The sequence below is a fragment of the Tursiops truncatus genome, chromosome 18 (assembly GCF_011762595.2).
Source record: "Tursiops truncatus isolate mTurTru1 chromosome 18, mTurTru1.mat.Y, whole genome shotgun sequence".
In the NCBI taxonomy this organism is placed as follows: Eukaryota; Metazoa; Chordata; class Mammalia; order Artiodactyla; family Delphinidae; genus Tursiops; species Tursiops truncatus.
Window position 1 is genome coordinate 60,177,151 of NC_047051.1, and position 11,759 is coordinate 60,188,909.

Consider the following 11,759-nt stretch of genomic DNA (forward strand, 5'->3'; position numbering starts at 1 on the left):
TGTACTCCAATTAATGCAGATGTTATTACCTAGAAATAGGGTGCTGCTTTAATAAATACTTTTAAAATGTGCTTATGGCTTATTGATTGGGAAGTGGATAGTAAAGAAGCAGATAGGGCAGGCTGGAAAATGATTGTCAGGTAAGAATTAGACACTTTGTAAGCAGAAGTGAAAGGGAATATAGTTCCAAGTGAGTCGTTCTCATTCTGTAGTATAAAACCTTAGTTGACGAACTTGACAGTATTTGGGTACTCCCAGGTTTGGCAAAGTTAATGTCTTTAGTACTCCAGATCACAGGAGACAATATTATCCTTCAGATCATTTCTCAAGAGCCTCCATATATGTTAGCCAGAAAGTGGAAGCCAGCCCTACAATAATGGATTAAGAGCATTCCATTCCCACCTAAGTATTTTTTTAGATGGCTCTAGGTAATCACTACTAAATTAAGAGAAAGTTGGATAGACTGAACACAACAACTGGAAAACAAATGACTATGAAAGCTTAAGAATTATAACCAGATATGATCTTTGACTGGGACTGCATTTATATGGACATAACTGGAACCAGGTAGACCAGGAGCCTACTATGTTTTGGGGGAAACAGTTTGCCAGAAAAATCACAAACTCGGTACCTGTCTCCAGAAATCCCCACCTGGAACCTGTACTGCAGAAGTTGTGCAGTCATCAAGAAGGGCATACACTCAACAACTCACTTCAGATGTGTGCCAGTTATCAACTTATGCCTTTCAGCTCCAGATTCACCCATCATTGCCTGTTCTGCAAAAATAGAGCTTGCCCTCTGATGGAGCCTGCCAACTGACACTATGTTAAGCTTTGTCAGTAGAAGGGTCTGGAGACAGATTGTAGGAGGAAGGGGTTTTCTTTCCTGGTTCTGGTGCACTCACCCGGTGGGCTCTTCTCCATTGCCCACCTCCCTCAGTGTGTAACAGCAGCAACTGAGGCAGCAGCCTCCTCAGGCAGTGGCATAGTGGAATACCCATGGCCGGACCCTACCCCCTGAATAGCCATCCCTGGCTCTCCAGAGAGTGGATTACTGATAAATTCCCCTGACGTAACCCTACAGTGACTTCTCTGGCGTTCAGTGAGCCACGCTGACCCTTTTAACAAGTTTGAGATCTCAGTGCTTTGGGGGTTTCTTCCTTGGGGCCCTATCTTAGTCACAGGGTAGTGGTTTTTCCTTACATTTGCTATTCCTATGTTCTTTAGAGTTTCTTTACTTTTTACTAGCCAATCCCTCGTTCTTCCAAACCCCTGTTTAGTTAGTAATTCTTCATATTAAACTTTCCTTGCTCAAATTACCACATGGTTTCTCTCTCCTGATTGGACCCAGACTGATACAGGATGATACCACTGATATCTTTTCCAGATAATGGAAAAGAATGACTCTCCCAGAGGGTAAGACCAGTGGCCATGAGAGCAGCAGACAAACAAGTTCTTTCTAGAGATTCCAGAGATCAGAATCAGAGCCTAACCAAAGAGTTTACTTTCTTGTCTGGGAAGGAAGACTTCTCAGTTCCTGCCAAACAGGAATATCACAGTGATTACTATGTTTCCCACTTGTCATTTTCAGAATGGTAGTTTTTACTGCAGCTCTTTATCCTGTATCAAGATGTATGGTAGTGCAACTCGTGTATTAGATAATGAACTGCTGGTCCTTGAAGATCCACCTTTAGATCAACTGGAGAGAAATAAACATCACTAGGCAACCCTAGATTTTGAACTAGGAACAATAACTAGATGCACTTGAAGTTGCATTCCTTGGGGAGGCTCTGTGTTTTCTGCGTGGGAAGATTGGTGCATGTGAATATGTGGGAGCTAGAGGCCGAGGACAGAAACTTCTGTTTTCCAGGATTCTTTATCCATTTTCCTTTTAATAATATAACTCCTTGAATTTTTGGTGAGTACCCCAGCCAGAGACTCTATACTCGCATTCTCCTTTGTAGGTATGTAAGACTGGGTTCTTGACGATGAAGTATGAAGAGAAGTGATACATGTAACAGTCTTGCTCTTAACACAAGTAAGTGTCTGCTCCCCTCTCTCTTTCCCTTGGTCTTAAGTAAAGACACAGTGCTGGTGAGCCAGTTCTGAAGATGTGGTTAAGCGGAAACTCAAGGGTTTTAAAGAGCCCTACATAGGAAACCTGAGTTCCTGAATGTCCTTATGAAGCAGAATCTCCTGCTTACTTCTGGACTGATATGTGAGAGAAAAATTTTAAAATATTTTGTTGCTTTTGTGAGCTGATGTAGGTCTCTTTGTTGTATCAGCTGAGACTGCTCCCTAACTAACACAATCTTATATTCCTTTCAAATTAAGTGTATTATTTTCCTTCCATCTGACATGGAAATTTTGCAGTATTTCTTTCCCTTGAGTCTACCCCTCCCATTTTTGCAAAGAAGAGTTTGCAGCAACCTTTGTTTCATCTCATTACTCCTTACTGTCACTGCTTGCAGGCAGAGCCCATGATGTAAATGTAAAATTGTGTTCAGCATAAGTTCCCTGTAGTATGTAATTATAATGCATTCCAAGGTGCACCTAAATAAGAAGAATAAGAAGAATCTGTTTCTCCAACTTAAGATTGCTTTTAGTGTTAATCACACAGCAAGATAGAGACAGAGGCAATAGCTGTAGTAACTAACACTAAATGAGGCAGACCACAATATAAAACATCATCCATTTTCATTGCTGATGATCTGGGGAGGATTCAGATAATTTAGAGGCCCTAGGGGTGGGATGGGAGAATTCTAATTTATTTTGGAGGTACGCAGAATATTTCATAACAAAGTAGTATTTTTGTTCATTCTCAAAAGCACTAAGTGACTTGGTTCTGTTTTATCCTGAACACAAGATGATGATTAACAAAACATTATCTGTGATTTCTGTTATCAAATCACAAATACTGATCAGGTTTCAGTTATGTAATTTATAACAAGTAAATATATATATGTATACATATACATGTATGAAGATCATTTAATATAATACACTAAAATATGTTTTTAAAGTACGTAAATATTTACATATATATGAAAACTTTAAAACATACACACAGAAACAGTCACTGTAAAAGTGATTTACTATTGATGATCAGTTCTTTCATTGACTAAATTCAAATGTACTTATCTCAAAACTCAAACTCTTATATGAAGCAGAGCTTCATAAATAAATAAATAAATAAATAAGTAAATACTTTCATTATTTACTTCATGAATAAATAAATCTGTTTTTCTGATTGGATTTTAAACATGCATCACAAGACTCACAGAAGTTTGAATCTAGAAACTTTAAGAGAAAGTATTTTGTGAGTCATTTAGTAAAAATATTCAAATAATTAAAAATAAATGCCTTCATTTTCCAAAATAAATGAACGTAATTGCTAACACTATCTTGATGCTTTTGAAAATATATTGTGAGAAAGTAAAGGGGTATAACTAATTTCAAAACTGAAAATCAAATAGAGGTAAAAAGTTTAGAAATGATGTAGTATTTCCCAAATTTTAATCATTTTGAGCCACTTTCAAAATTTTTGCCATAGCCATATAACACAAAAATAATATTTACCTTATTATTTTATCATATTCAGTCATTTTTACTTAAATATATTTAATTTAAAAAATCAGCATCAGGGTTTTACTTGCCATAAATATTATTCTCAGCACATAATATTATTTTCTAACTACCTAAGTAAAATTATTTTTAGGTGTGCTGTCTAAAGTCATCTCACATGGCCCACATATCACACTTTGGTTAATGTATATAAAATTCTTCTAGTATTCAGGGCATAAGTAAAATACAAAAATCTGCTAGACTTAAAATGTCATTGTGGTAAAAGTGTATCCATGCCCTAATCAGCCAGCATAATAATAGGTAATAATAATAATTCCATCACTTGAAGATACTAAAACTGTTGAGCAAACCAATAAAATTTAGAACACATTTTATAGAGAAGTGTGACATAGAACAGCTGGTGTTATTAATAAGGGTAACTTCACTCCCTAACTGAGCTGCTCTGGCTTCACATTCGCCATAGTTAAAGAGATAAGGGCTGCCAATGAATTGTATCTCTAAAATTAAATATGTTCAGTAGCAATTATGTTACTAGAAGAAACTTGTTTATGTCCAGCTTTTCAGGAATATTTCATTTGCCCAGAACAATTGAATAACATACTTTACAATTATCTTTGAGGTAAGAAAATAATTGTCAGCACAACCCTGAACAATAGTTTAGGTTTTGGTGATTGTATTTGTGCATATCTGTAAATTGCCAGTTTGCAGGCAAGAACTCTCAGAAATCCAAATTATGTTCATTGGATAATAAAGCAATAAGAAAGATTACAAATTCAGTGCACCGTTCTCATTGACTATGACGCGTGTTTCTAAAGGGCAGTGCGTTTGGATTTGGAGACAGCGTATTTATAACAGGGGTTTTCTATCACCCAATGTGTTGGATTACCATCAGCTTACAAATGTGGTTATGGACCAAAATGCTGGATGGAGTCAAGCTTCAACCCAGTTTAATTCTTGGAGTTTTGCCCAGATCAAATGTGCTTGGTAAGCTGGGACACCATACATGCTTTTGATGGACTACAGCTGAGTAATGAAACTTCAGTACTCCATAAACCCACTCCAGTTGTTCTGAGTACAGTGGGGAGCCCTAGCATGGCCACGTAGAGGAAGGCTGTGCAAATTCGTCCCTCCATGTTCCATCAACCCCATGTTTTCCGAGTGTGCTGAAAGCTAGCTCTCAGGCCACCTTCTTTTCTATTGCTGTATAACAGATTCCCACAAACTTAGCAGTTTATAACAACACCCATTTATTAGCTTCCAGTTGTATAGGTCAGAAGCCTCGCACAGCGCGGCTGGGTTCTGCTCAGGCTAAAATCAGGGTGTCAGCCAACCATGTTCTCATGTGGAGCTAGGCTTTTCCTAGCTCATTCTTGTTATTGGCAGAATACACCTCTTTGGTCTTGTAAAACTGAAGTTTCTGTTTCCTTGCTGGCTGTGGCTCTGAACTTTTAGAGGCTGGTCCCGGTTCCTTACCACGAGTTCCCCTCCATCTCAACAATGGAGAATGACCCTTTGACTTTCTCTAACTTCCTCTTCTGTGAGCAGCCAGAGCAACTTCTCTGCTTTAAAGGGCTCATATGATTAGGTCAGACCCTCCAAGATAATCTCCCCATCTCAAAGTTAATGACCTCATATAACATAACCTAATCTCAGGAGTGAAACACATTCAATTCACAGTCCTGGAGATTGCGCAGGGTGTGTACACCAAGGACAGGGAATATAGGGGGACATCTTAGAAAACTGCCCGCCTTTGAGGCTTTTGTCACTTACACGCTCAGCTTTACAGACTTCTTTGACTTCTGTCTACACCCGAGTCGTTTTTAAAACATTTTTTTCCAAAAGAAACTCAGAAAAACTCAAATTGTCACTAAGTTAGTCTACATGTAATAAAATATACATGAAAGAAGTGTATTCCTGGGCTTGCAAACATGTTTCAAGGTGACACCAAATAAGTTTAGATACTAGTCATCATTTTCATTGCAAATGTAGCTTCAACTAAACCATCACTTTATGGTGAAGCACTTTTGTGACAGTATAGTAGCTGACAATAGGTTATAATGATGACATTGTGTTAACTCAATATGATTTCTTTGTAACTCGTGTCAAGCCTACTATGTATGCGAAGTAACAGGATTATTTTAATACTAATTTATGATTTTTTTCCTACAGAAAATGTATTTTTTAGGATCTAGGAGATTAGTAGGCAAGAAGTAAAAAATGAAAGTAATCATTGGTGATTTTGTCATGTCCACCTATCCTGAAATGCCTTATCCTCCTCTCCACATCTGATTATTAATTAGATTCTTATAGTAGCTAATTCTCAGCCAAAACTTTGATTTATCAAAGTATAGATGAAAAGGTACTTATTAAGAACACAAATGTCTGATTTGGAGGTGCTCACTAAAACACTAAAATGTATTACTAAGCATCAAATGGCTAATCTCAAATCAGGGTAAAGACCAATGATAGAAAATAAAATATGCAGTGGTGTAGTGTAGCATTAAGAATAATAAAGAGTCAGGGCTTCCCTGGTGGCGCAGCGGTTGAGAGTCCGCCTGCCGATGCAGGGGACACGGATTCGTGCCTGGGTCCGGGAAGATCCCACATGCCGCGGAGCGGCTGGGCCCGTGAGCCATGGCCGCTGAGCCTGCGCGTCCGGAGCCTGTGCTCCGCAACGGGAGAGGCCACAACAGTGAGAGCCCCGCGTACCGCAAAAGAAAAAAAAAAAAAAGAATAATAAAGAGTCAGACACTGGATAAGCTACTTATCTTGAGTCTCAGGTTTTGCCACTATAAGAGCAGGGTGATCCTCCAACTTTACTGAATTGTGAGAATTGAATGATGTATCAAATATATAGCCTTTAATAAATGTTCAGTAAATACTTCTCTGAAAGGAATAATAAACTTTAAAATGGGAGAGGTCACCATTTAGATAGAGAACACTCCATAGATTTAATTCGACTTGTAAAAATTTGTAGATTTAGCTGCTGAAACAGAGAGTCAGAATAACAGTGGCTTAAATGATACTGAAGTACTTTTAATATTTGAAACAAAGAACATGTAATAGTGGAATTGGTTAGGTGATAGAATGGTTTAGAGAAGTCAAGTGGATGATGTGTCAACCCAGGGGTGAGCAACAGCAGGGAGTACCATCTCCTTACAGGACAGAAGGAGGATGAAGTGTTCCTGAAACTCAGGGGTTGGGACTATTAAGGAGATCGGCCAGAGATGCCAACCAAGGCAGAGGGAGGAATACCCTACTTTCTTCCTTCTAACAAAAGGCAGGTCACACAGTAGCCCATTGGGTTTGAGAGGAACAAAAAGGTAGTGAGTGTATCTGAGGTGATCAGACCCTAGAACAGCATTCTAACTGGTGGGACTAAGAGAAATATACTTGACCAGCACCTCAGATTTTAGGTAATTCAAGACAAGCCTGGATCCTGAAAATACTGTTATGATTAATTCCCTTAATTGTGTTTTCCCAGAGCTTCAGAACCATCACTAACAAAAAGAGAGCTGTCAAAGATAGAGACATTCCCTAAGCCCCTCCAGGCACGGCTGTAGAGGAGCATAAGATCGGCAGCCTGAGGAACAATGATCAGGACTGTGGGCCTTGGCCTTCCTGGCCACGGGAGATGGTATAAAGCGTCACTATTTGCTGTCTCACTTTTGCTCTTTTTCCGAAGGTGGTGATGCTGCCTGCCTTCATCATTATACTTGGTAGTTTGAGATGGAGAAGAGCACGTTTTTAAAGGTGAGCACAATAATGTATATCCCAGCCTCCATGCTCTTAGTACGGTGCAATTTTGACATGTCTGTTGAGATGTGGAGAGGGTCTGTGTTTTCTCGCTTTGAATCTGGGAGAGCCTGTGACCGTGGGAAAACTGACTCTGTGAGTTTTGAGGCTGCCTCCTGGTAGGAGTACAGCTTCTGCCTGGTCTTCTTGAGACACTTGCCCTTGGAACCAAACCAGGATACTTTGAGGAAGGTAATTACCCAGGGGAAGAATCCATGTGTCAGTATCCCAGCCACCATCTCAGCTGAAAGTCAGTGTCAACCAAATATGGGTACCTGAGTCCTCAGATGATTCCAGCCATCAGCCTGTAAGCCATTTCAGCTAACTCCAAGAGGGGCAAAGATGGCATTTCCCCACCAAGCCCTTGCTAAACTGCAGAGCAAAATAAACATTATTGTTTTAAGCCGCTACGTTTTGGAGTGGTTTGTGACTCAACAGTAGATAAAACAGAACATAGGGTGATTAAACTTACAATTTAGTCAAATGTTGCCAGATATGATACATCACATTGGACAGGAAAAACGTGCTTCTCAAGAGATCCTGGACATACCATTTTACTTAGTAGCTAGATTTGATTTTGTGTTCTCTGCCTCTGGGGAAGTGTAAGTGCATTTTCAGTTGTAGGTGGGATAATTGTATTTACTCTATTACATAGAGGAAATGTGGGAATTATTTGTGTACGTCTAAAATGATGTTATAAGCGGGACTTTCCTGTCTCCGTTTTGACAAAGGTACCAGTAATCAGTGTCAGGTTAACTGAGAGGAGGACAGATCTCAACTTCATATTGATTTATTCAACGTGGAGTGCTTATAATGAACCACTTGTTATTGTAAGTGCTGGAGATAGAGCAGTGAACAAAGCAGTTAAAATTGTCTGCCCGCAAGAAGCAGATGTATGCAGAATTAGAAAGGAAATGGCTCTAAAGACCTGTTCCTTAAGGAGTATCAAAAGGGGTCAAGGTAAAGTGGAGTTTGGGTAAGAGACTTTACTGAAGAGTTGTTGGCATGTGTACTGGTCAGGAGAGACCAAGTTATGTTGTGGTTTTGCACAGATGAGCCAGATGTCAGACATGTGTAGGATATCATGGATCTTGTTGTGTAAGGGCCAGAAAACCTCAGCAGGAAAAGGAGGAAGATGAACACATACAGGGATAAGAGTGTGGAGAGAATGGTAGAAGGCCATCTGGAGGTGAAATTCATCTGACCGCCTGGGTCAAGGTCGCTGTGGGAGAGAGAGATCCTGCAGAGAAGGGGTGGAGGCCAAGAGCAGAAGGACACTCTCCTCTGTCCCCCCACTACCCTCCACTGCCACTTCCCATGACATGTCTCCAGAGAAAGCAGGTCCCAGTTTAGGATAAAAAGAATGTTTGATACTGAATAAAATTTAAAATTTTGTTTCATAATTTGTACTGGGCATTCTACTTTTTAAATTGAAACTGTGCTTACCACTACCAGAAACTGAAGAACTTTTATTTTCTGTGAGTGAGTGACCACAAAAACCATGAATCTGCTCAAGTATTCTTTCGCCATAAGGAAAGATTACCTGAACCGAATAAATTTTGAAAGCAAGGTAAGAGACATAACTTAATGGTCACTGTGATCACAATCCTTACATCATGCTTGTTCAACACACCCAGTTGGCCTCTGTGGGGTAATAAGTGTGTTTTTCCTCGGTGGACCGTGAATAGTTCTCTATGTATCCTACTCTGTTACTGGTGAGAGAAGTCCATTTTCCTGTGGGGAATGAGTTACTCCACCTATCTTTAGACATAAAAGTGGACACCTGAGTCAGTCTCAGTGAGAATGTTGGGTAAAAGTAGCATTTGACCCCAAAGTCCATGAGACTCTACTTTCATAGCTATAGGGGAAGAGCTTCATCTTTCAGTTGGGGTTACTAAGTTGTGGGTGGCCATTTTTTCCCCACAGTGTGGAAAAAAAGAAAGATAGTGCAAGCCTGTATCATTTTAATCCCAGATCCATGAAGATTTACCGTGAAAAAAATCTTACTTATACAGGCCAACTAAATTTACATTTTTACTTAAGCTAGTTTGAGTCGTCACTTGCCACAAAAAGAGTTTTGACCAATGTTGTAATGTTATTCTTTGACCAAAGAACTATACCTTCCTCTCAATTTTTCACAAATTGAAAGTGAATTTAAAAAATTATCAGATAAATAAGGTATAAAGTAAATTCAAGAAGAAGGCTGCTGGTGCTTGGCTTGAATTCAAACTCAACACGGTGGAGTGGTTTTTGATCTGATCCTCTTTGGCAAGTTAGGAATCCTTATGATTGTGCAGAAGACATCTTCAAACGTGGTTTGCAGGGCTTATAGGTGCTTGCAGATTCCCGTTTGGAGTGAAATTTCCTGACCTCTCTTATTATCATTCATAGTCTGAAGAATTTTCTCCAGTACTGGACCATCGATGAAGGTGTCTGCTTTCAGTATCCCTTTTCCAGAGTGGCAACTTGTGTCTAAAGATAAGCTAAGCGACTTTTCATCAGTATCTACAATGTCACTTCAAGGCCTCCAATCCAAGGATTTACCTTATTCATGTGACTGAAAATATCTGTCAAATGACCCAAAATCCATGAATCAACTCTTCCCCATCAAACTGACCTGGAATTTGGGTTGTTTTTCTCCACCTAACAGTAAAACTCCTGCAAAAGGTTTATTTAAATATGTGAAGACTTGTCTTTTGGAAATTGGCACATATATTATATTTCTTGTTACAACAAAACCTCTTGAAAGGTAGTAATTCAAGGCCCCATTTAGCTGTTGACATGCCAACTTGTGATCTAGTGTTCCACTGACATGTGGTACTTCCTTCTTCATTCACCCACAAAACCAGACGAGTGCCAACGCCCTGGGGGCTCATCTGTGCTTGGAGTAGCAGGACATTTCTTCCAGCTGAAATTTTCTTCGGCAAAGTCATGTCTTGAAGATACTGATACCACCAAATGGGTAACTCTTTTTTGATGATATCAGTGGAAACACCATGGACAAAAAACAGGAGCTGATTGCACTGACATTTAATTGTTTCATCCGATGGTAAGCTGAAGGGAAAAATAACAGTAACTTACATGAATTTAAATTTAACTTATGCAAATGTTAGAATTTGTTGTGATGATGCTTAAACACATGCACACAAGTACTTGACTGAATTTGACTAAACCATTTAAATAACATTTAATCTAATAACTGGTCATAAGATGACAATTGTTTTAAACCACATACTTTGAAAGATAGTATAATTTTTTTCTTTTAGTTTCTATCAGCAGGAATTTTTTTATATTCATGTAAATATAAGAGGATGTCCAATTTGTTTGAGATATAAGGCAAATATGCGTCCAAGATACTAAAATGGTAAACATCATTTTGGAATGGTTGCTAATTGTACTTAGCTAAATATTAAATTGTCAGACTTTCAGAACAAATATTATTCTTGAACATGGGCCATGCTTTTGAGTTTATAAATATTAGCGTTCAATCAACGGTTACATCTACAATAGTACATATCTTTACTACTGACTCTAGTAGAGTAAATATCTTTAATTTTTTCTTAATGATTAAATTAGTGTGTTATTCATGTTACTTATATACTAGAGCATAATATTTAAGAAAACTAGTTGTCTAACAGCATCAGCATATATGAAGGACTTGGGTGATACATAAATAATGTCTTCTGATCACATTTATCCTTTAATAATAATAATAATGATAATAATATCTCTTCAGAATCTTTTCTAATTTCGGCTTAAGTGTCATGTTCTCAAATTTACACCAGATCATTACAAAAAATAACTGCCTGAAAACTTGCTTTTGCATTTGTTATATTAAACATTTTGTTAATACATTGTCTTTCCTGAAGCTTAATATACCAGTTGAAACAAGTACTGAGAAAAGAGAAGGAAAGAAAAGCAAGAAGGAAGAAAGGAAGGGAGGGAGGGAGGGAGGGAGGGAAGAAGAAAGGAAGAAAGACAAGTAAAGAAAGGCTTGGCCTCTTAAGGATGTGGTAGTCTTTTCAGAAAATGAAATGGTGCCTATTTACTTGCCTTTCTCCCCGACTGGGCTGTGAATTCCTTGAGGACAGAAAGTTTATTGCCTCCACTTGTATTTTTCTGGTCTAGCACAGAAGTTTGTATGTGATGGATATTCAAGAATATTCGGTATATAAATGAATGAGCAAGCAATATTTCTCTCTCTCTTTTTTTTTAATCCTGGCAGAAAACGTTAACACTTTTGCTTTCTCTTCCTCTTTGGGGTGCTGATTTTCTATTTAGACCTACTTGTTATATTTAATGTGGTGGAAAGTGCAGAGTCTCTGAGGCTAGATTGCTTGAGTTCAGATCCTGACCCCATTTGAGGCTGTTTACTCACTA

The 11,759-nt window shown here is 38.6% G+C and overlaps 1 long non-coding RNA gene across 1 annotated transcript; it reads left to right on the plus strand.

Annotated features, from left to right (window-relative positions):
- The first annotated feature begins 517 nt into the window (after positions 1-517).
- Positions 518-11,312, plus strand: LOC109547623 (uncharacterized). Its single transcript, XR_002173467.3, has 3 exons — positions 518-2,037; positions 7,270-8,949; positions 9,771-11,312. It is a non-coding gene; the product is annotated as an uncharacterized lncRNA (long non-coding RNA).
- Positions 11,313-11,759: the final 447 nt, after the last annotated feature.